Source organism: Lissotriton vulgaris, chromosome 3_1 (assembly GCF_964263255.1).
Source record: "Lissotriton vulgaris chromosome 3_1, aLisVul1.2, whole genome shotgun sequence".
NCBI lineage: Eukaryota > Metazoa > Chordata > Amphibia > Caudata > Salamandridae > Lissotriton > Lissotriton vulgaris.
The window spans coordinates 1,044,617,336-1,044,643,736 of NC_141689.1; positions in this window are offsets into that span (position 1 = coordinate 1,044,617,336).

Genomic DNA, 26,401 nt, shown 5'->3' on the forward strand with positions numbered 1-26,401 from the left:
TAAAAAACTAATCCTAGTCCTGTTGCTTTCTAAAGTGAAGTCCAAGTTCCCATCTTGTTGATTCAACCACGCAAAGAAACTCTCTAATCTTTCTTCAGTGCCCTTCCAGACTAGACATACATCGTCGATGTACCTGAGGTATTGTTGTAAGTCCTCTTTAAATGGGTTGTTGGTGTAAATGACTCTGTCCTCAAAGGCGGCTACATAAAGGTTGGCTATATTTGGCGCAAAAATTGCGCCCATCGCCACTCCTTGTAGTTGGACATAGAATTCTGTACCAAAGATGAAATAATTTTCATTGAGGGCAATCTTTATACATTGAACGATGAAGTCTGTGGGAACTTGATGAGGGTGTGTCCTAGTCTCTAAGACATTGTTAATTCATCTTACAATCCATCTTACAACCGTTAGCTGAATACGTCGACTTCTTCCTGAAACCCTTTGTGCCCCTTACAAAATCTTACACCCAGGACAATAGGGATGTTATCGTGAAACTCGAAGGTCTACCATTTGATCCCCAGTTCAATATTTTGGTGACTATGGACATTGTAAATCTATACACAAGCATCCCACAAAACGATGCTCTTGTGGTAATTAACAATGTCTTAGAGACTAGGACACGCCCTCATCAAGTTCCCACAGACTTCATCGTTCAATGTGCAAAGATTGCCCTCAATGAAAATTATTTCATCTTTGGTACAGAATTCTATGTCCAACTACAAGGAGTGGCCATGGGCGCAATTTTTGCGCCAAATATAGCCAACCTTTATGTAGCCGCCTTTGAGGACAGAGTCATTTACACCAACAACCCATTTAAAGAGAACTTACAACATTACCTCAGGTACATCGACGATGTATGTCTAGTCTGGAAGGGCACTGAAGAAAGATTAGAGAGTTTCTTTGCGTGGTTGAATCAACAAGATGGGAACTTGGACTTCACTTTAGAAAGCAACAGGACTAGGATTCGTTTTTTAGATCTATCGATATATAACGATAACAACATCTTATCTATGCGACTTTACACAAAACCCACAGCAAGAAATACACTCTTAAAGTATGATAGTCAGCATCCTCGGAGCTTACGGGAAAACCTCCCTTTTGGGCAGTTTTTACGTCTTCGACGTAACTGCACCAGAAGGGAGGATTATTTCCGGGAGGCGAAAGTTCTACAGTCCAAACTAGTGATGCGTGCCTATCCTCACAGACTGGTAAAAAAAGCGATGAAGCGCGCTTGGTACTATGACCGTGAGGCTCTACTCACCAAAAGTGTGAATCCTGACACTGATGTTATTCTGTCAAATCCTGTCACCTGTGTTATGACATTCGGTTCGGAATCAAACCAAATTAGGTCTATCATTAAAAATAACTGGCACTTGATTAAAAAAAAGGAACCCCATCTAGCACAACCTAGGTTTGCATTTAAGAGAGGGAAAAACCTTAGGGACCACTTGATGAAAGCGTACAAAGAACCACCAGTAACTACACTTCAATCACAGTGGGGTTTGGCTCCTATCACTGGGCAATACCCCTGTGGAAATTGCGCAGCTTGTGAAACAACCAAAGTAATGAAAAGCAGTATATTGAACGGCAAAGAAATCAAAATGTTCCATCATTCGAATTGCAATACAAAAAATGTCATCTATTGTATAGAAGGTCCATGTTCACTCCTGTACATAGGAAAAACTACACAAGAAACACCAATCACGTATCCGGTGTAATGTCACCTCGGCCACTCTTGTTGAACATTATCATCAAAAAGCGCATGCACCTAATGAAATGTGTTGGTTTGTTATAGATGTAATCAAATGTACAAAAAGACATCATAACGTGGATCGACTCCTCACCCTAAGGGAGAACAAATGGATTTGGGCATGCAACACTGTGGAAAGGGGGTTAAACTCTGTAATTGAATGGCATGCTGTTTCTTTGTTATGAAGACCTAGTCTCTTTCTAGACGCTAGCCTCTCTGTTTTCTGATTGGACCCAGAAAAACGCCCCATTGGGAATATACGGGCACTTTTGACTCAGACTAGTCACAGGATTTGGTGTACTTTTAATCTTGCCAAATTGAGTTTTTAATGGCTCACCCCACTCTCATTGTTTTGGTTAGGTGAGCAGCTTTATATCTGATCCGGATTGAGTATCAAGATGGTGTGTGTCCCTCACTTGTCATCCATGAGTATAGTAACCCAATACTCGATAAACTTCCTGAATATGTTCGAATATGGCCGCCGTGATTTCTGTCTTGTAAGCCTGTCTTGATCTAATGTTGGGCTTTGAAGAAGGGCTTGGTTGCGTTATGACGCATTATAATACCCGTTTTACATCAATGTGGCAAATAATCAAATATTTTAGTAAAACGAATTCTGCCTTTCTTCAAGATAGCGAGCCAATACCCAGAATAACGTTGTAACCCGTTCCAAGATGGCCGCTGTGGTTTTCTTCGATACTAGCCCATCTGGTTCGATAGTTTCCCTTGCAGAATAGCTTGTCCACGCATTGGCACGTTTTGATACCCGTTTTTATATTAATGTGGCCAGTATTGCAGATTGTAATAAGTCCCATGAAACCAATGTTGCCACAACTATCAAGGTTGCAGGCTCGACGTCATGATGTTGCCGAGTTCAGGGGTTATGTAGACTGGGAGCCTGGACCGGCATTCTCACTCCGATTGCATAGAGAGGAACACGAACGCCACACTCTTCCAGTAAGTTAAAACGATGCGGTTTTTAGCATAAAAGAAGTATTAAGTTGGTGTTGCTAAGACCTGGGTCGCTTTTTAAATGGGTTCTAAAGGATTGTTTTGTTATAGGTGATTAATTCGCCGTGGATTTTGACTAATTTGAGACGTCTAATCGTGGTTGTAATCGGAAGCAACCTGGGTTATTAGTCTTTACACACTGACTGACCTTAAACACGTGCAGATTTTGATTGATGGGATTGTAGTTGGATTTTAGATTGATTGGACAGCATTGTCTGTTTTGGGTCTTCATCACCTCCGGCTGGAGGCTGTTGGTAAGACTTTTATTGTATAGAGGTCCTAGACTTGGATGTTGTAAGGTGGTTCTGCACTTTGATAAGTGGTGGTATATATGTGTGTACCTTTTGCACTTGGGTTGCATGTTTTGTTTTCTCTTTTGGGTGATTAGACGATACCTTACAGGCAAGGATGATTGGTTGAATTTTTTATATCTATTTTTAGATGTATATGTGCAACTGGTCCTGATGATGGTCCTATGGATTTGCCTTAACCAACGAAGGACCGAAACGTCGACGCATGATACCATTTCATTTATATCATTGTTTGTAGTATGTCACAATGAATAGAATATGTTGACATTTAATTTTTTTCACATGGTAGTGTAATTCTCCATGCAAGGAATATAAGGTGTCAAATACTACAAGGAAAACAAGTTTGTATATTGTGTAGTATTTTTGTTGCCATGCAATTTTTGATAAAAACAAAATAAAACAACAGTATTATACTATATTCTCCTTGCTGTTTTATGAATCTAGGATCACTGCGGTGACAAATAAGTATTGAAGAAGACTATGTAAATAACTCCTACGGGGACAATTTGTTATTGTGTTATTGATCATACCCAGTCCTTGTGGGATTATTGGGTGGCTCTGTCTTGCTAGAGTTCCATAATTCCAACACTTGCACCACAATGAACCTTCCAGTACATCCAATTTCTTTCCGGCTCTATCATTCTAGATATTTTGGTAAGACTCACATCAAAATTTAAGGCTCTTTTAAAAGCTGTGTTCAGTGCCAGCCGCAACCTTCTGCCAAATAATAAGAGGAATCTTCTGAGGCAGTGGTTCCCAACCTGTGGTCTGGGAACTCCTGGGAGTCCGCGAAGACTCCTCAGTGGGTCCGTGTGTGCTTAGAAAATGTAATAATATTAATAAAGTGCATATAAATAAAGAAGCTAAAATGTACATCTGAAAATTTTAAAATGAACTGTAAATGTGGAGGAGTTTGAAATTGAAGACTAAAAATGTAATTAGTATCCTCAGATTGATTCATGAGAGCAGTGCAAGTGCATCAAACTGAATTTAGGGTCTGATTTAGAGTTTAGTGGACCGGGTTACTCTGTCAAAAACATGACCGATGTCTTGTATGCTCGTTTATGAGCCCATTATATCCTTGTGACACTTGTAATACGGTGAACTGGATATCTGTTACATTTGTGAGTGAATAACCTGTTCGCCAAACTCTAAATTAGGCCCATTAGGTGGATGATGAGAAGCCTCAATTGAATTTAGAAAAGCTCCAACTTTCATAGTAAAATAAAAAATAAAAAATAAATGAATTTATGTCTTTGCAAATTTAATTACATATCATCATTTGTGTATTTGTTCGAATGTTTTTTTCTGTATTTTTTGTGTATTGTTTTGCAATTCAAATCATCTACGGTGCTTAGATTGGAGCCCTTATCCAGCAGTTGTAACTCACTGGGGGTCCCCAGATTCCAATAATGTTTCAGGCAGGACGGGTTCCAGTAATGATTAATATGGGGTCCTCAGAAATCAAAAGGTTAAGAAACACTGTCCTAAGGCCTTTGAATCTACTTTCTTAATGTTGATCTCAATATGAAGATATCTTTTATAGGTGAAAACGTTACATCAGTACAATATGAACTCCAATAAAAATTAGAGTTATGCGAAATTTGTGTCATTTACTTTTGCCTAATTTCGTAATATTTCAGAAAAATTTGGCAAAATTATCGTAGTTACACAGAGTGCAAATTCATCATGGAGAACACATTGGTAAGAAAAATAGCACAAAACATACGTTGTGTGAGTAACAGCCGTTCACCTTCTGGCCATTCATGTTAGTTCTGAACGATTCTGGTAAAATTTAAATTTTGCCAGGCCGAACAAAAATCAGATCAGATACCATTTAGAACTTTTTGCAACTCTGCCAGGCACATAACATTGTTTTTGTGAGATTAAGTGTAAAGATATTTGCTTTAGATTAAATGGCAATTGTGTTTAAAGGTCTTTGTAGTTCCCCTGGAGTATAGTCAAGGGGGACAAAATGGGCAGACAGGGTATAGTGGGAACAATAAAACTATGTGGGACAATAATACCATTCGCTAATCAGGACAATGAGAATAACAGTAGGATTAGACTACACCGTTAAATTAAACCACTAGCAACACCAACATGGCGACTTTTTGAGCCACCACTTTGACTCCTAACCTGGTACCAGGCCACAAAGTACACAAAGTACAAACTCATAATAACGAAAGCCAAAGCACGACTATCCCGTTTCTTCAACTGGGTATGTGACCAGCCTTATCAAACGATGCCTTAGATCAATAAAGCAGCAGTATAAACCATTATTCATTTTGTTGCAACTTGCTAGATATTCTCAAATTGAATACTGATAAATAGTAGAGTAACTTTCAGTCTGATTTGTACCAAAGGCCCTAGATGTTTACAATTTACCCTGATACCAGAGGAGCTAATTTAATTTTGACAAAGTCCTTAGCAAAGCAGTTCATTGCAGAGATCAACCTGTACAAGTTGTGGCCCATGACTGTTTCTCAGGGGTTTTACAATAGCATACGGTTGGGACCCCCTCTATAGTTAATTTATAGCCAGGGAAAAGTGAGGACAACATCTAAGAAAACATAATAAGATTCCCCCGTGGCCTATTCATACTTTCTCATAAGGCGTGGCTCATATAATTGATCAGTAAGCCTTCAGATTAACACAGGTACACAAGTTTTTTATCTAATTTTTAGTATTTTATTATTTTTTTTCCTTTGTAGTGTATCAAAAAAAGCTTTTTTTCTTCTATTTCTACTATTTTTCCATATATATTCATCAATTCATCAATAATAATCATTTCATCGTTAAAATTCAATAAACAGTTCCTTTATCTTTACAAATCAATATATACATAAAAAAGAATTTCTACAATGGAAAGCAAGCACCCTGTCTGACACACACTAATCAACATTCACACTTACTCATTCATACAACTATACACACTTTCTTTTACAACCCAAACAGTTTCTGAGGTTGAGGTAACACGGATATTAATCGTGAATTTCCACGCCAGGTCTACGCGCGTTTCGGTGGGTTTGTACCACCTTCATCAGAACCAACAAAGAAAAAGTTTTTCTCCTTAACGTGTGTGTGTACAGGGTACCTAAAATTACAAATATAGTATAATGTACCTGTGACAAATTTTTAACCAAAGGCCAGTTGAATTAAACTAACATGTTTCCTTTATATAACACTTTGTGATTACTGTGAGGTATCAAGCTACACCAAAGACTCCCAACACAACCCGGGTGTGCAACATTCTCATAAGTGGGGAAGGAAAATGTATTCTAGTTTCAATGGAAGCATCATCAAGGACATTCTGAAAGATCTTGTTGGGCATTTTAATTTAATCAGAAGTGTGTGGAACTCATTATCTCAGAGAATAACGGAATACATATATTCTCACCTTTAATCTAGATGTGACCAAGTATGTAACATCTAGTTCTGTTTATTCACTTATACACTTGGGTCATATATTTTCAGTCATTCAAATAATCGACATTTTTATACCTAAAAAAAAGAATCATAGGATTTTTAGGGCTCATTCCTGGTTTCTATAGAAGTGGGTAATTTCAGTTTATCAAAATTCTATCTTACCCAAAGCTGGAACGAGTCAATAATTTTTAATGGCTATATTTGTCAATTTTCCTCATGTGGACAGCACGAAGAAGGGTTTTTTAGGGAAGGTTCCGATTTGATTCTGAAAGTCAAATTAGATCACATAAATTTTACTATTCTCAGGTCAATGTCACTTTTCTATTATGATGTTATTAATGGTATCATTATAACTGACCTTTTCATCCGTTATTGGCTTGTTCTCTATAACTCACAGTCTTCCAAATTTATCAGATATTGCTGTATGTTCGTTTACTTCCACAGTCTCTCAGTCATAATGATCTAAAAGTGAGGGGTGAATGTATAGGTGGTCAGTGCTAATGGCACATTTGACACCTTACTACCTAAATATTTCACAACATCTTTTTATAATTTGGTTAAGACACAGATTTTCTGCCTCTTATGTCTAGGTATGACATCCGTGGAGCTTCACTGAACTCCCGTTTATTACATTATCGATGTCAAAATTCAAAACCCTACTAAAGTATATCATCCTATTTATTATACTCATACTTGATATGCATATTTATCCTAACTCTATATCTATCTTACAGATAAAGTTTTCGAGATTATGCTTGTAAATATAGAGTTCTTGCCGAATAAATATGCTCCGAGACATTTTCATGCAAATCTCATAAAGTTCATATTTCTGGGCTTATTATGTGGGATATTAGATTTTAGTTATCTCCACATACATGAGGCAATGTTCTTTAAATGCATAATATTTCTGATAGAAACACCGGAACGATCTTAATTATCGGTCGCTGGATAAATACTGTATTGGTGAAATCACGCTGTTTGTTAGACTAATGGAATAAAAGTTCTCTCCTTTATAAAAATGCACTTTGGCTTTCTATTTAAACATGTCTTGCAAAAAGTGCAATCTATTTAGCGATGATACTACCAAAAGACATGCTATATTTAAGTTAATACTTCTAGAATTATAAAAGAAACTCTCGGTCTCTTTAACGATGTAGTCTATTTAACGATGATACTATCAAGACAAACGCTACCTTTCGAGATAATACTTCTAGGGTTATATGAAGAAACTCTCGAGTCTCTCAGACCTATCTAAAGAAAACCAAAAGGTTGAGCTCGTACCTCTCTGTTCATAAATGCGATCGTATAGCCATCACACCGCCTCGTCTGGTCGAAAAACGCGGTGTTGTTTATTTTCCTCTGGGGGGCCATTTTATAGATCAATAAAGACACGGAAGCCTAATGCTCCGGGCACTTTAACCCGGTAGTGACGTAAACCGGAAGTGGTTTACTTTCGATAGCACTAGTTCGTTATTGGAGAACGGGTGCCATTTTTGAATGGGATTGTAAGTTATCCACAGGGCTTTACTGTATGTTCGCTGTTTTAAATTGTTGCATTAATCTTGCACTAGGTTACACTTCAAGGGCCATTTATAAGCCAACCCAGGCACAGAGACCTAATTCTTTGAGTACTTGGACCCGAAAGTAATGTGACCTAAAGTTGGTTTTACTATCGATAGTACTAGTTCCTTGTTGGTACACGGGTGCCATTTTGGAATGGGCTTACAAGTTATCCAGTGGGTTTTACAATATGTTAGCTCATTCGATTTCTTGCATTAGTTTTGCACAAAATTACACTGTATATTGTGAAATGGGGAGAGAAAGTTAGAACAATCTCATTTCTAACTAGATAAAAAAAAATATTCGAGTTTCCACATCTTTCTACGTTTATTCAATTTGTTTGAACAAAAAGTTTAATCACCATACAAAAAATTATATCAAAGAGTTTTTTCGAGAGCGGGATATATTATTGGTAGTCACTCCGCATCTTTTATCTTTTTAAATCTAAAAGTAGATGTAAATCTGTGCTTATGCTGGAAAAACGTTTTAATGAGTGACCATTGTTGTTACAAGAGTATACTAGGAATGACATCTTATAATGATCGAAAATGGTGCCATCCAAGTAATTTAGCTATTAGTTGTTAATTACGGACATAATAGAGGCTTTAAAGGCATAGTTCAATCGGATATAATAAGGTTCTAGGTATAAACATGTACAAATGGTGTGTCACACGCTCTTTGTGACATACCAAGCTATATTTTCATTAAGTCCCTTCCGAACACTGCCAAAATGGAAAATCCAGAAACTCTCACGTTTTCTGCAAGTGTATTCCATCGGTTGTCCTGTTTTATGCTGCACTTTCTCAAGTATACACCACCGTAGTTCCGCCTCGTTGTGATTGAAGTCTAAACAGTGTTGCACAATAGGTGCTGAGATTTTTCTCATTCTTACTGCTGACTTATGTTCACTGAATCTTATGCGGAATTCCCGCCCAGTCTCGCCAATATATGCGAGGCCACATGGACATATGATGGTATAAATGACATTACTGCTTCTGCAATTTGTTAATGATTTTAAATTAACCTGAAAGTTGTTGTAGTTCATTGAGTCGGTTATTATTGCAGCGTCACATGCATGGCATGATCCACACCTATGGTTTCCACAAATCGGGGTCAATCCTGTGATAGATGTCTGGATACTACCTACCTTGCATCTGCTTCTGGTGTGAACTAACCGGTCTTTTAAGTTCCTGTTCCGTCTGTATGCTACTAGAGGTTTCGAAAGATGGATCTTACTATCATCTGTTTCTAAAATACTCCAGTTCCTATTAATAAGGTTTTTGATCTTATAATTCAATGACGAATGATTAATGACACAAGTAATTCTGTCTGAGGGTTTCCATTTGGTACCACTCAGTAAAGAGTCCCGGTCATAATATTTGGCTCGGATCACTGAAATAATATTGAGGGACAAAATATCGACAGTCAAAATATCGAGTTTGTATCTACAAACAGGTAAGTACAAAAATATTGAGTACAAAATATTGTTTACAATAATATAGTTGTAAAAAATATCGACTTTATTAAAAACAGTGTTAAATTAAATTAATATTCAAATTTAATTACTAAAATATACTTAAAAATACTTAAATTATCTTATAATAATTAAATAATAAATGAAAATAATAAAAAAAAATTTTACATTCTTATTTGTTAAAACATATATATATAGTAACATACTATAATTAAATAAGATACTATTATATTAGCGTACGATACCAGAAGTGTAAAAAATACTATTCCCACTCCAAAGAGTGCAAGCGTAGGGAAAGCGTTGGATAGCGTAGGGGTTAAAATTACTATTCCCACTCCAGTGGGTGCAACAGTAGGGAAAACTGACCCTGAACCCAAAGAATACCCCTTTACCCAAGAACTGAAAACCGACCCTTAACCCTAAAAATACCCCTTTACCCAAAACCCCAAAACTGACCCTGAACCCTAAAAATACCCCTTTACCCAAAAACTGAAAACTGACCCTGAACCCAAAAAATACCCCTTTACCCAAGAACTGAAAACTGACCCGGAACCCTAAAAATACCCCTTTACCCAAAAACTGAAAACTGACCCTGTACCCTAAAAATACTCCTTTACCCAAAAACTGAAAACTGACCCTGAACCCTAAAAATACCCTTTTACCCAAAAAACAAAAACTGACCCTGAACCCTAAAAATACCTCTTTACCCAAAAAACCAAAACTGACCCTGAACCCTAAAAATACTCATTTACCCAAAATTAATTAATATTATTTAATTACCAATTAATTATTAATTAACAATAACAATAAAGTAAATATATTAGCACATTAGCTGTAATTAATTTAATTTAATAATTAATATCATTTTTTCCCAATTAATTAATTAACAATAACTAAAAATTATATATATATAAATTACTCTAATTAATGTAATTAACTAATTAATATTATTTAATTACCAATTAATTACTAATTAAAAATATGTACAAAATTATATTAATAATTAACTAATTATTATTAATTAATTACCAATTAATTATTAATTAAAAATATTTACAAACATATATTAATTAATTAATTATTATTACATTACTCCCCACCCTTATCCCCTATTAACCCAACATCCCGCTCCTAAACATTAACTACAATTTATATTACTATTAATAAAAAAAATTTAAAAAATTAACCTTTTTTCTACATATTATCTATATTTTTTACTTTGACTATTTATCAATATTTTGTCTTGTCAATTTTTTTGAGTCGATATTTTTGTACTCGATGTTTTTTTATCATTATTTTATTTGATATTTTGACCAACGATATTTTTGTTCTCGATATTTTATTGTTGTCGATATTTTTAACTCGATATTTTGTCCATTCGATATTTTGGAGTCGATATTTTGTCTGTGCACCATTTGGCTCTTTTAAATGCTTACCTGATCAATCGATGAGGATAACCTCTTAGAAGGAGTCTCGCTTTAAGGGCTTCCCCCTGGCGTTGGTATTCCATCAGATTTGTACAGTTTCGGCGTATCCTGAGAAATTCGCCATAAGGAATGGAATCTTTCTGGCAACGTGGGTGGAAGCTCCCAAACTGAAGGATAGTAGTTTTAGTAGTTGGCTTCCTAAATAAGCTTAGTTCTAATATACCACTTCTTCCACTGATTTCAATATCAAGAAATTCCACCTTGTCACTGTGATAACTGGAGGTGAATCTAAGATTAGGATCACTAGAGTTTAGCCACATTATAAAATCTTCCAATTGTGTCACAGTGCCACGCCAAACAAAAAAAATATCATCTATAATCCTACTCCACAAAAAAACATTTTCAAAAAAAGGAGCAACCTCATTATACATGTTCTTTAGTTCCCATTCGCCCATGTAGGCGTTCGCTACACTTGGGGCGCAAGAAGCTCCCATGCTGGTGCCCTTCACTTGTTTGTGAAGGGCACCATCATAGTCAAAGAAGTTGTTTAAAAGAACAACCTCCAGACATTGCAAAATGAACCTATGAGGTCTATTATCAGGATATCTTTGTAACAGGGAGGCTACAGCAAGTAACGCTTGACACTGAGGAATGTTGGTGTACAACGCCTCAATGTCAAGCGTCACCAGTATGTCAGTAGCTGTATTGAATATTATGCCTTCTGTCTTAGTGATCATGTCCCCTGTATCACAAATGAAAGATTCATATTTCTGTGTCAATGGGCATAGAAACTTATCCACGTACTTCGATAATGGCTCGGTACTTGAACCAATCGTGGAAATAATTGGTCGCATAGGAGGGCTACTTTCATTTGTATAAGTCTTAGGTAGACCATACATTGCTGGAACTACCGGGCAGGTTTTGTTGAGGAAAGTCAGTTCGTCATCGCAAATGAAGCCTTCTTCAAATGCCATATGAGTTATTTCTTTTATGGTTGCATTAAGACGTTGTAATTCTCTTGGATGTGCTGGCCTGTAGTGCTCTTCAACGCTCAGCATTTCTAGCATCTTCCTGTCATATTCACTTTTATCAAAAATAGTGATACCCCCACCCTTATCACAGGGTTTTATTACCAAATTTGAATTGGTTTAGATGTTTCTAAGGGCTAGATTTTCCTGTTTAGATAAATTGAAATTTGATTTGCTAGTTCCTGTCAGAAGACGTGTGATATCTTGTATCACCCTACGCTCAAAAATCTGAACTTCAGGTCCCACCATATCTAGTGTCGGTGTGAAACTAGAAGGGGGTTTACAGCCAGACAAGTTATTGTTTTCCTCTACTCTAGTTTTGCCTTAAAAGAATTTCTTTAGTCTGACCTTTCGGAAGAATGCAAAAAGGTCTTCATGAAGTTTCAATTTATTGAGAGGGGTGCAGGGAACAAAAGATAGTCCACGGCTCAGTAATGTAAGTTCCTCACTGTTTAGGTTAGTGGATGATAAGTTATAAACTGGTATTATGTCACTTTACTTGCTTACATTCTCTTTGTGATTTGAGTCTTCCACCAATATTGTTGGATTCGCGTTTTCACATACTGCTGCTGAGGTTGTGGGCTCATCATCTGTTGTCCCCCTCTGTCTTGTTGCCAATGAACAGTTTCCCCCCTGTATGGGCCTCTCGATAAAAAACCCCGGTTATGGGTATTTTGATATCCTTGTCTGCCTCTAAAGGGTGGTCTAGAATTGTACCGTCCCCTCCCTGGATCTTGGTAGTTATCTGTATCAGAGTCAGAGGAACCTGTATCTGAGAAGTTAGTATAGTTCCTCCTGTAGGTGTTATCATAATTAGGATTGTAGTTACCTTGATTACCACCTTGATAATAATTGGGGTTCAAGTAAGAGTAGATTTTTTCTTTTGTGAACCAACGTACATCTTTTTTTAGCTTTTCAGTTTTTTTATTGGTTAGATATATATCAAAATCTTTCATTTCAGATTGAATCTTATCAAGCTTATTTTTTGCACAGTCTACAGCACTAGAGGATTGAAGTTTGTCTTCTAAGGTTTGAATTTTGACATCGATAATGTAAGAAACAGGAGTTCAGTGAAGCTCCACGGATGTCATACCTAGACATAAGAGGCAGAAAATCTGTGTCTTAACCAAATTATAAAAAGATATCGTGAAATATTTAGGTAGTAAGGTGTCAAATGTACCATTAGCACTGACCACCTATACATTCACCCCTCACTTTTAGATCATTATGACTGAGAGACTGTGGAAGTAAACGAACATACAGCGATATCTGATAAATTTGGAAGACTATGAGTTATAGAGAACAAGCCAATAACGGATAAAAAGGTCAGTTATAATGATACCATTAATAACATCATAATAGAAAAGTGACATTGACCTGAGAATAGTAAAATTTATGTGATCTAATTTGACTTTCAGAATCAAATTGGAACCTTCCCTAAAAAATCCTTCTTCTTGCTGTCCACATAAAGAAAATTGACAAATATAGCCATCAAAAATTACTGACTCGTTTCAGCTTTGGGTAAGATAGAATTTTGATAAACTGAAATTACGCACTTCTATAGAAACCAGGAATGAGCCCTAAAACTCCTATGATTCCTTTTTTTAGGTATAAAAATTTCGATTATTTGAATGACTGAAAATATATGACCCAAGTGTATAAGTGAATAAACAGAACTAGATGTTACATACTTGGTCACATCTAGATTAAAGGTGAGAATATATTCTTACCTTTATTCTCTGAGATAATGAGTTCCACACACTTCTGATTAAATTAAAATGCCCGACAAGATCTTTCAGAATGTCCTTGATGATGCTTCTAATTGAGATAAACTGATCACATGTGACAACTGATCACCCTAGTGTCACATTGAAACTAAAATACATTTTCCTTCCCCACTTATGAGAATGTTGCACACCCGGGTGGTGTTGGGAGTCTTTGGTGTAACTTGATACCTCACAGTAATCACAAAGTGTTTTATAAAGTAAACATGTTAGATTAATTCAACTGTCCTTTGGTTAAAAATTTGTCACAGGTACATTATACTATATTTGTAATTTCAGGTACCCTGCACACACACGTTGAGGAGAAAAACTTTTTCTTTGTTGGTCCTGAGGAAGGTGGTACAAACCCACCGAAACGCGCGTAGACCTGGCGTGGAAATTCACGATTAATATCCGTGTTACCTCAACCTCAGAAACTGTTTGGGTTGTAAAAAGAAGTGTGTATAGTTGTATGAATGAGTAAGTGTGAATGTTGATTAGTGTGTGTCAGACAGGGTGCTTGCTTTCCATTGTGGAAATTCTTTTTTATGTATATATTGAATTGTAAAGATAAAGGAACTGTTTATTGAATGTTAACGTTGAAATGATTATTATTGATGAATTGATGAATATATATTTTTGACCAACGATATTTTTGTTCTCGATATTTTATTGTTGTCGATATTTTTAACTCGATATTTTGTCCATTCGATATTTTGGAGTCGATATTTTGTCTGTGCACCATTTGGCTCTTTTAAATGCTTACCTGATCAATCGATGAGGATAACCTCTTAGAAGGAGTCTCGCTTTAAGGGCTTCCCCCTGGCGTTGGTATTCCATCAGATTTGTACAGTTTCGGCGTATCCTGAGAAATTCGCCATAAGGAATGGAATCTTTCTGGCAACGTGGGTGGAAGCTCCCAAACTGAAGGATAGTAGTTTTAGTAGTTGGCTTCCTAAATAAGCTTAGTTCTAATATACCACTTCTTCCACTGATTTCAATATCAAGAAATTCCACCTTGTCACTGTGATAACTGGAGGTGAATCTAAGATTAGGATCACTAGAGTTTAGCCACATTATAAAATCTTCCAATTGTGTCACAGTGCCACGCCAAACAAAAAAAATATCATCTATAATCCTACTCCACAAAAAAACATTTTCAAAAAAAGGAGCAACCTCATTATACATGTTCTTTAGTTCCCATTCGCCCATGTAGGCGTTCGCTACACTTGGGGCGCAAGAAGCTCCCATGCTGGTGCCCTTCACTTGTTTGTGAAGGGCACCATCATAGTCAAAGAAGTTGTTTAAAAGAACAACCTCCAGACATTGCAAAATGAACCTATGAGGTCTATTATCAGGATATCTTTGTAACAGGGAGGCTACAGCAAGTAACGCTTGACACTGAGGAATGTTGGTGTACAACGCCTCAATGTCAAGCGTCACCAGTATGTCAGTAGCTGTATTGAATATTATGCCTTCTGTCTTAGTGATCATGTCCCCTGTATCACAAATGAAAGATTCATATTTCTGTGTCAATGGGCATAGAAACTTATCCACGTACTTCGATAATGGCTCGGTACTTGAACCAATCGTGGAAATAATTGGTCGCATAGGAGGGCTACTTTCATTTGTATAAGTCTTAGGTAGACCATACATTGCTGGAACTACCGGGCAGGTTTTGTTGAGGAAAGTCAGTTCGTCATCGCAAATGAAGCCTTCTTCAAATGCCATATGAGTTATTTCTTTTATGGTTGCATTAAGACGTTGTAATTCTCTTGGATGTGCTGGCCTGTAGTGCTCTTCAACGCTCAGCATTTCTAGCATCTTCCTGTCATATTCACTTTTATCAAAAATAGTGATACCCCCACCCTTATCACAGGGTTTTATTACCAAATTTGAATTGGTTTAGATGTTTCTAAGGGCTAGATTTTCCTGTTTAGATAAATTGAAATTTGATTTGCTAGTTCCTGTCAGAAGACGTGTGATATCTTGTATCACCCTACGCTCAAAAATCTGAACTTCAGGTCCCACCATATCTAGTGTCGGTGTGAAACTAGAAGGGGGTTTACAGCCAGACAAGTTATTGTTTTCCTCTACTCTAGTTTTGCCTTAAAAGAATTTCTTTAGTCTGACCTTTCAGAAGAATGCAAAAAGGTCTTCATGAAGTTTAAATTTATTGAGAGGGGTGCAGGGAACAAAAGATAGTCCACGGCTCAGTAATGTAAGTTCCTCACTGTTTAGGTTAGTGGATGATAAGTTATAAACTGGTATTATGTCACTTTACTTGCTTACATTCTCTTTGTGATTTGAGTCTTCCACCAATATTGTTGGATTCGCGTTTTCACATACTGCTGCTGAGGTTGTGGGCTCATCATCTGTTGTCCCCCTCTGTCTTGTTGCCAATGAACAGTTTCCCCCCTGTATGGGCCTCTCGATAAAAAACCCCGGTTATGGGTATTTTGATATCCTTGTCTGCCTCTAAAGGGTGGTCTAGAATTGTACCGTCCCCTCCCTGGATCTTGGTAGTTATCTGTATCAGAGTCAGAGGAACCTGTATCTGAGAAGTTAGTATAGTTCCTCCTGTAGGTGTTATCATAATTAGGATTGTAGTTACCTTGATTACCACCTTGATAATAATTGGGGTTCAAGTAAGAGTAGATTTTTTCTTTTGTGAACCAACGTACATCTTTTTTTAGCTTTTCAGTTTTTTTATTGGTTAGATATATATCAAAATCTTTCATTTCAGATTGAATCTTATCAAGCTTATTTTTTGCATAGTCTACAGCACTAGAGGATTGAAGTTTGTCTTCTAAGGTTTGAATTTTGACATCGATAATGTAAGAAACAGGAGTTCAGTGAAGCTCCACGGATGTCATACCTAGACATAAGAGGCAGAAAATCTGTGTCTTAACCAAATTATAAAAAGATATCGTGAAATATTTAGGTAGTAAGGTGTCAAATGTACCATTAGCACTGACCACCTATACATTCACCCCTCACTTTTAGATCATTATGACTGAGAGACTGTGGAAGTAAACGAACATACAGCGATATCTGATAAATTTGGAAGACTATGAGTTATAGAGAACAAACCAATAACGGATAAAAAGGTCAGTTATAATGATACCATTAATAACATCATAATAGAAAAGTGACATTGACCTGAGAATAGTAAAATTTATGTGATCTAATTTGACTTTCAGAATCAAATTGGAACCTTCCCTAAAAAATCCTTTTTCTTGCTGTCCACATAAAGAAAATTGACAAATATAGCCATCAAAAATTATTGACTCGTTTCAGCTTTGGGTAAGATAGAATTTTGATAAACTGAAATTACGCACTTCTATAGAAACCAGGAATGAGCCCTAAAACTCCTATGATTCCTTTTTTTAGGTATAAAAATTTCGATTATTTGAATGACTGAAAATATATGACCCAAGTGTATAAGTGAATAAACAGAACTAGATGTTACATACTTGGTCACATCTAGATTAAAGGTGAGAATATATTCTTACCTTTATTCTCTGAGATAATGAGTTCCACACACTTCTGATTAAATTAAAATGCCCGACAAGATCTTTCAGAATGTCCTTGATGATGCTTCTAATTGAGATAAACTGATCACATGTGACAACTGATCACCCTAGTGTCACATTGAAACTAAAATACATTTTCCTTCCCCACTTATGAGAATGTTGCACACCCGGGTGGTGTTGGGAGTCTTTGGTGTAACTTGATACCTCACAGTAATCACAAAGTGTTTTATAAAGTAAACATGTTAGATTAATTCAACTGTCCTTTGGTTAAAAATTTGTCACAGGTACATTATACTATATTTGTAATTTCAGGTACCCTGCACACACACGTTGAGGAGAAAAACTTTTTCTTTGTTGGTCCTGAGGAAGGTGGTACAAACCCACCGAAACGCGCGTAGACCTGGCGTGGAAATTCACGATTAATATCCGTGTTACCTCAACCTCAGAAACTGTTTGGGTTGTAAAAAGAAGTGTGTATAGTTGTATGAATGAGTAAGTGTGAATGTTGATTAGTGTGTGTCAGACAGGGTGCTTGCTTTCCATTGTGGAAATTCTTTTTTATGTATATATTGAATTGTAAAGATAAAGGAACTGTTTATTGAATGTTAACGTTGAAATGATTATTATTGATGAATTGATGAATATATATTTTTGACCAACGATATTTTTGTTCTCGATATTTTATTGTTGTCGATATTTTTAACTCGATATTTTGTCCATTCGATATTTTGGAGTCGATATTTTGTCTGTGCACCATTTGGCTCTTTTAAATGCTTACCTGATCAATCGATGAGGATAACCTCTTAGAAGGAGTCTCGCTTTAAGGGCTTCCCCCTGGCGTTGGTATTCCATCAGATTTGTACAGTTTCGGCGTATCCTGAGAAATTCGCCATAAGGAATGGAATCTTTCTGGCAACGTGGGTGGAAGCTCCCAAACTGAAGGATAGTAGTTTTAGTAGTTGGCTTCCTAAATAAGCTTAGTTCTAATATACCACTTCTTCCACTGATTTCAATATCAAGAAATTCCACCTTGTCACTGTGATAACTGGAGGTGAATCTAAGATTAGGATCACTAGAGTTTAGCCACATTATAAAATCTTCCAATTGTGTCACAGTGCCACGCCAAACAAAAAAAATATCATCTATAATCCTACTCCACAAAAAAACATTTTCAAAAAAAGGAGCAACCTCATTATACATGTTCTTTAGTTCCCATTCGCCCATGTAGGCGTTCGCTACACTTGGGGCGCAAGAAGCTCCCATGCTGGTGCCCTTCACTTGTTTGTGAAGGGCACCATCATAGTCAAAGAAGTTGTTTAAAAGAACAACCTCCAGACATTGCAAAATGAACCTATGAGGTCTATTATCAGGATATCTTTGTAACAGGGAGGCTACAGCAAGTAACGCTTGACACTGAGGAATGTTGGTGTACAACGCCTCAATGTCAAGCGTCACCAGTATGTCAGTAGCTGTATTGAATATTATGCCTTCTGTCTTAGTGATCATGTCCCCTGTATCACAAATGAAAGATTCATATTTCTGTGTCAATGGGCATAGAAACTTATCCACGTACTTCGATAATGGCTCGGTACTTGAACCAATCGTGGAAATAATTGGTCGCATAGGAGGGCTACTTTCATTTGTATGTCTTAGGTAGACCATACATTGCTGGAACTACCGGGCAGGTTTTGTTGAGGAAAGTCAGTTCGTCATCGCAAATGAAGCCTTCTTCAAATGCCATATGAGTTATTTCTTTTATGGTTGCATTAAGACGTTGTAATTCTCTTGGATGTGCTGGCCTGTAGTGCTCTTCAACGCTCAGCATTTCTAGCATCTTCCTGTCATATTCACTTTTATCAAAAATAGTGATACCCCCACCCTTATCACAGGGTTTTATTACCAAATTTGAATTGGTTCAGATGTTTCTAAGGGCTAGATTTTCCTGTTTAGATAAATTGAAATTTGATTTGCTAGTTCCTGTCAGAAGACGTGTGATATCTTGTATCACCCTACGCTCAAAAATCTGAACTTCAGGTCCCACCATATCTAGTGTCGGTGTGAAACTAGAAGGGGGTTTACAGCCAGACAAGTTATTGTTTTCCTCTACTCTAGTTTTGCCTTAAAAGAATTTCTTTAGTCTGACCTTTCGGAAGAATGCAAAAAGGTCTTCATGAAGTTTAAATTTATTGAGAGGGGTGCAGGGAACAAAAGATAGTTCACGGCTCAGTAATGTAAGTTCCTCACTGTTTAGGTTAGTGGATGATAAGTTATAAACTGGTATTATGTCACTTTACTTGCTTACATTCTCTTTGTGATTTGAGTCTTCCACCAATATTGTTGGATTCGCGTTTTCACATACTGCTGCTGAGGTTGTGGGCTCATCATCTGTTGTCCCCCTCTGTCTTGTTGCCAATGAACAGTTTCCCCCCTGTATGGGCCTCTCGATAAAAAACCCCGGTTATGGGTATTTTGATATCCTTGTCTGCCTCTAAAGGGTGGTCTAGAATTGTACCGTCCCCTCCCTGGATCTTGGTAGTTATCTGTATCAGAGTCAGAGGAACCTGTATCTGAGAAGTTAGTATAGTTCCTCCTGTAGGTGTTATCATAATTAGGATTGTAGTTACCTTGATTACCACCTTGATAATAATTGGGGTTCAAGTAAGAGTAGATTTTTTCTTTTGTGAACCAACGTACATCTTTTTTTAGCTTTTCAGTTTTTTTATTGGTTAGATATATATCAAAATCTTTCATTTCAGATTGAATCTTATCAAGCTTATTTTTTGCATAGTCTACAGCACTAGAGGATTGAAGTTTGTCTTCTAAGGTTTGAATTTTGACATCGATAATGTAAGAAACAGGAGTTCAGTGAAGCTCCACGGATGTCATACCTAGACATAAGAGGCAGAAAATCTGTGTCTTAACCAAATTATAAAAAGATATCGTGAAATATTTAGGTAGTAAGGTGTCAAATGTACCATTAGCACTGACCACCTATACATTCACCCCTCACTTTTAGATCATTATGACTGAGAGACTGTGGAAGTAAACGAACATACAGCGATATCTGATAAATTTGGAAGACTATGAGTTATAGAGAACAAACCAATAACGGATAAAAAGGTCAGTTATAATGATACCATTAATAACATCATAATAGAAAAGTGACATTGACCTGAGAATAGTAAAATTTATGTGATCTAATTTGACTTTCAGAATCAAATTGGAACCTTCCCTAAAAAATCCTTCTTCTTGCTGTCCACATAAAGAAAATTGACAAATATAGCCATCAAAAATTATTGACTCGTTTCAGCTTTGGGTAAGATAGAATTTTGATAAACTGAAATTACGCACTTCTATAGAAACCAGGAATAAGCCCTAAAACTCCTATGATTCCTTTTTTTAGGTATAAAAATTTCGATTATTTGAATGACTGAAAATATATGACCCAAGTGTATAAGTGAATAAACAGAACTAGATGTTACATACTTGGTCACATCTAGATTAAAGGTGAGAATATATTCTTACCTTTATTCTCTGAGATAATGAGTTCCACACACTTCTGATTAAATTAAAATGCCCGACAAGATCTTTCAGAATGTCCTTAATGATGCTTCTAATTGAGATAAACTGATCACATGTGACAACTGATCACCCTAGTGTCACATTGAAACTAAAATACATTTTCCTTCCCCACTTATGAGAATGTTGCACACCCGGGTGGTGTTGGGAGTCTTTGGTGTAACTTGATACCTCACAGTAATCACAAAGTGTTTTATAAAGTAAACATGTTAGATTAATTCAACTGTCCTTTGGTTAAAAATTTGTCACAGGTACATTATACTATATTTGTAATTTCAGGTACCCTGCACACACACGTTGAGGAGAAAAACTTTTTCTTTGTTGGTCCTGAGGAAGGTGGTACAAACCCACCGAAACGCGCGTAGACCTGGCGTGGAAATTCACGATTAATATCCGTGTTACCTCAACCTCAGAAACTGTTTGGGTTGTAAAAAGAAGTGTGTATAGTTGTATGAATGAGTAAGTGTGAATGTTGATTAGTGTGTGTCAGACAGGGTGCTTGCTTTCCATTGTGGAAATTCTTTTTTATGTATATATTGAATTGTAAAGATAAAGGAACTGTTTATTGAATGTTAACGTTGAAATGATTATTATTGATGAATTGATGAATATATATTTTTGACCAACGATATTTTTGTTCTCGATATTTTATTGTTGTCGATATTTTTAACTCGATATTTTGTCCATTCGATATTTTGGAGTCGATATTTTGTCTGTGCACCATTTGGCTCTTTTAAATGCTTACCTGATCAATCGATGAGGATAACCTCTTAGAAGGAGTCTCGCTTTAAGGGCTTCCCCCTGGCGTTGGTATTCCATCAGATTTGTACAGTTTCGGCGTATCCTGAGAAATTCGCCATAAGGAATGGAATCTTTCTGGCAACGTGGGTGGAAGCTCCCAAACTGAAGGATAGTAGTTTTAGTAGTTGGCTTCCTAAATAAGCTTAGTTCTAATATACCACTTCTTCCACTGATTTCAATATCAAGAAATTCCACCTTGTCACTGTGATAACTGGAGGTGAATCTAAGATTAGGATCACTAGAGTTTAGCCACATTATAAAATCTTCCAATTGTGTCACAGTGCCACGCCAAACAAAAAAAATATCATCTATAATCCTACTCCACAAAAAAACATTTTCAAAAAAAGGAGCAACCTCATTATACATGTTCTTTAGTTCCCATTCGCCCATGTAGGCGTTCGCTACACTTGGGGCGCAAGAAGCTCCCATGCTGGTGCCCTTCACTTGTTTGTGAAGGGCACCATCATAGTCAAAGAAGTTGTTTAAAAGAACAACCTCCAGACATTGCAAAATGAACCTATGAGGTCTATTATCAGGATATCTTTGTAACAGGGAGGCTACAGCAAGTAACGCTTGACACTGAGGAATGTTGGTGTACAACGCCTCAATGTCAAGCGTCACCAGTATGTCAGTAGCTGTATTGAATATTATGCCTTCTGTCTTAGTGATCATGTCCCCTGTATCACAAATGAAAGATTCATATTTCTGTGTCAATGGGCATAGAAACTTATCCACGTACTTCGATAATGGCTCGGTACTTGAACCAATCGTGGAAATAATTGGTCGCATAGGAGGGCTACTTTCATTTGTATGTCTTAGGTAGACCATACATTGCTGGAACTACCGGGCAGGTTTTGTTGAGGAAAGTCAGTTCGTCATCGCAAATGAAGCCTTCTTCAAATGCCATATGAGTTATTTCTTTTATGGTTGCATTAAGACGTTGTAATTCTCTTGGATGTGCTGGCCTGTAGTGCTCTTCAACGCTCAGCATTTCTAGCATCTTCCTGTCATATTCACTTTTATCAAAAATAGTGATACCCCCACCCTTATCACAGGGTTTTATTACCAAATTTGAATTGGTTCAGATGTTTCTAAGGGCTAGATTTTCCTGTTTAGATAAATTGAAATTTGATTTGCTAGTTCCTGTCAGAAGACGTGTGATATCTTGTATCACCCTACGCTCAAAAATCTGAACTTCAGGTCCCACCATATCTAGTGTCGGTGTGAAACTAGAAGGGGGTTTACAGCCAGACAAGTTATTGTTTTCCTCTACTCTAGTTTTGCCTTAAAAGAATTTCTTTAGTCTGACCTTTCGGAAGAATGCAAAAAGGTCTTCATGAAGTTTAAATTTATTGAGAGGGGTGCAGGGAACAAAAGATAGTCCACGGCTCAGTAATGTAAGTTCCTCACTGTTTAGGTTAGTGGATGATAAGTTATAAACTGGTATTATGTCACTTTACTTGCTTACATTCTCTTTGTGATTTGAGTCTTCCACCAATATTGTTGGATTCGCGTTTTCACATACTGCTGCTGAGGTTGTGGGCTCATCATCTGTTGTCCCCCTCTGTCTTGTTGCCAATGAACAGTTTCCCCCCTGTATGGGCCTCTCGATAAAAAACCCCGGTTATGGGTATTTTGATATCCTTGTCTGCCTCTAAAGGGTGGTCTAGAATTGTACCGTCCCCTCCCTGGATCTTGGTAGTTATCTGTATCAGAGTCAGAGGAACCTGTATCTGAGAAGTTAGTATAGTTCCTCCTGTAGGTGTTATCATAATTAGGATTGTAGTTACCTTGATTACCACCTTGATAATAATTGGGGTTCAAGTAAGAGTAGATTTTTTCTTTTGTGAACCAACGTACATCTTTTTTTAGCTTTTCAGTTTTTTTATTGGTTAGATATATATCAAAATCTTTCATTTCAGATTGAATCTTATCAAGCTTATTTTTTGCATAGTCTACAGCACTAGAGGATTGAAGTTTGTCTTCTAAGGTTTGAATTTTGACATCGATAATGTAAGAAACAGGAGTTCAGTGAAGCTCCACGGATGTCATACCTAGACATAAGAGGCAGAAAATCTGTGTCTTAACCAAATTATAAAAAGATATCGTGAAATATTTAGGTAGTAAGGTGTCAAATGTACCATTAGCACTGACCACCTATACATTCACCCCTCACTTTTAGATCATTATGACTGAGAGACTGTGGAAGTAAACGAACATACAGCGATATCTGATAAATTTGGAAGACTATGAGTTATAGAGAACAAGCCAATAACGGATAAAAAGGTCAGTTATAATGATACCATTAATAACATCATAATAGAAAAGTGACATTGACCTGAGAATAGTAAAATTTATGTGATCTAATTTGACTTTCAGAATCAAATTGGAACCTTCCCTAAAAAATCCTTCTTCTTGCTGTCCACATAAAGAAAATTGACAAATATAGCCATCAAAAATTATTGACTCGTTTCAGCTTTGGGTAAGATAGAATTTTGATAAACTGAAATTACGCACTTCTATAGAAACCAGGAATGAGCCCTAAAACTCCTATGATTCCTTTTTTTAGGTATAAAAATTTCGATTATTTGAATGACTGAAAATATATGACCCAAGTGTATAAGTGAATAAACAGAACTAGATGTTACATACTTGGTCACATCTAGATTAAAGGTGAGAATATATTCTTACCTTTATTCTCTGAGATAATGAGTTCCACACACTTCTGATTAAATTAAAATGCCCGACAAGATCTTTCAGAATGTCCTTGATGATGCTTCTAATTGAGATAAACTGATCACATGTGACAACTGATCACCCTAGTGTCACATTGAAACTAAAATACATTTTCCTTCCCCACTTATGAGAATGTTGCACACCCGGGTGGTGTTGGGAGTCTTTGGTGTAACTTGATACCTCACAGTAATCACAAAGTGTTTTATAAAGTAAACATGTTAGATTAATTCAACTGTCCTTTGGTTAAAAATTTGTCACAGGTACATTATACTATATTTGTAATTTCAGGTACCCTGCACACACACGTTGAGGAGAAAAACTTTTTCTTTGTTGGTCCTGAGGAAGGTGGTACAAACCCACCGAAACGCGCGTAGACCTGGCGTGGAAATTCACGATTAATATCCGTGTTACCTCAACCTCAGAAACTGTTTGGGTTGTAAAAAGAAGTGTGTATAGTTGTATGAATGAGTAAGTGTGAATGTTGATTAGTGTGTGTCAGACAGGGTGCTTGCTTTCCATTGTGGAAATTCTTTTTTATATATATTTTGAATTGTAAAGATAAAGGAACTGTTTATTGAATGTTAACGTTGAAATAATTATTATTGATGAATTGATGAATATATATGGAAAAATAGTAAAAATAGAAGAAAAAAAGCTTTTTTTGATACACTACAAAGGAAAAAAATGAATAAAATACTAAAAATTAGATTAAAAAACGTGTGTACCTGTGTTAATCTGAAGGCTTACTGATCAATTATATGAGCCACGCCTTATGAGAAAGTATGAATAGGCCACGGGGGAATCTTATTATGTTTTCTCATGAGTTTTACTTCTTTTCTATCACACTAGCTAGATTGATACTAGCAAGATACTAGCAAGATTGTGGCAAGATTGTGGCTTTCTAGCAAAGCTCCAGATCCTTGGATCGGATGGCGGGAATTTTTGAATATAAGTCGGCTGGAAATGGTGTTAATTGAGAACGATCCTCAAAGAAAACGTCTAGGGCGGCTCTGGAATCCAATTTGGGGGTGGTTGATGGAGGCAGATGCTCTTCAGGGCCAGTCCGCTCAGTCTGTAGTGTTTTAGGGTTTCCACAATGCTCCTCTCCATCCATGTATTTATTATTGGCTTACATTTGTGGTCTTTGTATGTTTCTGTTAATTTTGGTATTATGTGTATGTTTTTTTGGTATTTTTCTTCATCTAGACTGCTTTTACTTTTGACTGATAAGTTCTTTTACTTTTCCCCTTGTACTTGGCTTTGGTTATTAAAAATTAAATACAATTCATTAAAAACAACTAAAGAATGCCGATAAAAAGCCTAGGATAACACTAATTGACGTCCCTGTCCAATGGCAGTGCATCTATTTGTCATAAAGCTATCTGCTGCCATTATCCATTTTCAAAGCTAACTTTCACTTTCACACTCCCAAATGCAGCAGAATATGGGAAGCTGTGGCCTCAAAAAAACTATCAACAACCCACTCCAAATATATCACTCTTTCTCCTTCCCTTCCCATGCTGGACTGTTCCTTTTTCCCTGCTCATTTGCTCTGCCACTTAGTCAGGACTTGACTGGGAAGTTCACGACAAACCCCTACCTTCTCCTGAGTCACAAATGCCCCCCCCCCCCAATTTGAGACTCCTGTCCTCTGTATCCCATCTGACGAAGGAAATGGACATCCTAACACAAGCTTTTTCTCTGCTTAGTAATTTGTTTGTAACCCATAAATGTTGACCACAACAGCAGCAACACCCTATCATGAATAACAGTCTACAAAGGCACAGTATTCTTAGAGGCAATCTCTTCCTTAGACCCAATCAGGTATACTTCTCTCTTGATGAGAAAGACCTATGCACTGCAATTGAAAGCTACAAAATCCATATCCCCCTACAAGCAGCCACACAACTAAGTCAAGGCTACCTAACCATTTCCACCATCATCACAAACCTCAGATTCCCTGACACACCTCACATAATCACCCAAAATCATGCAT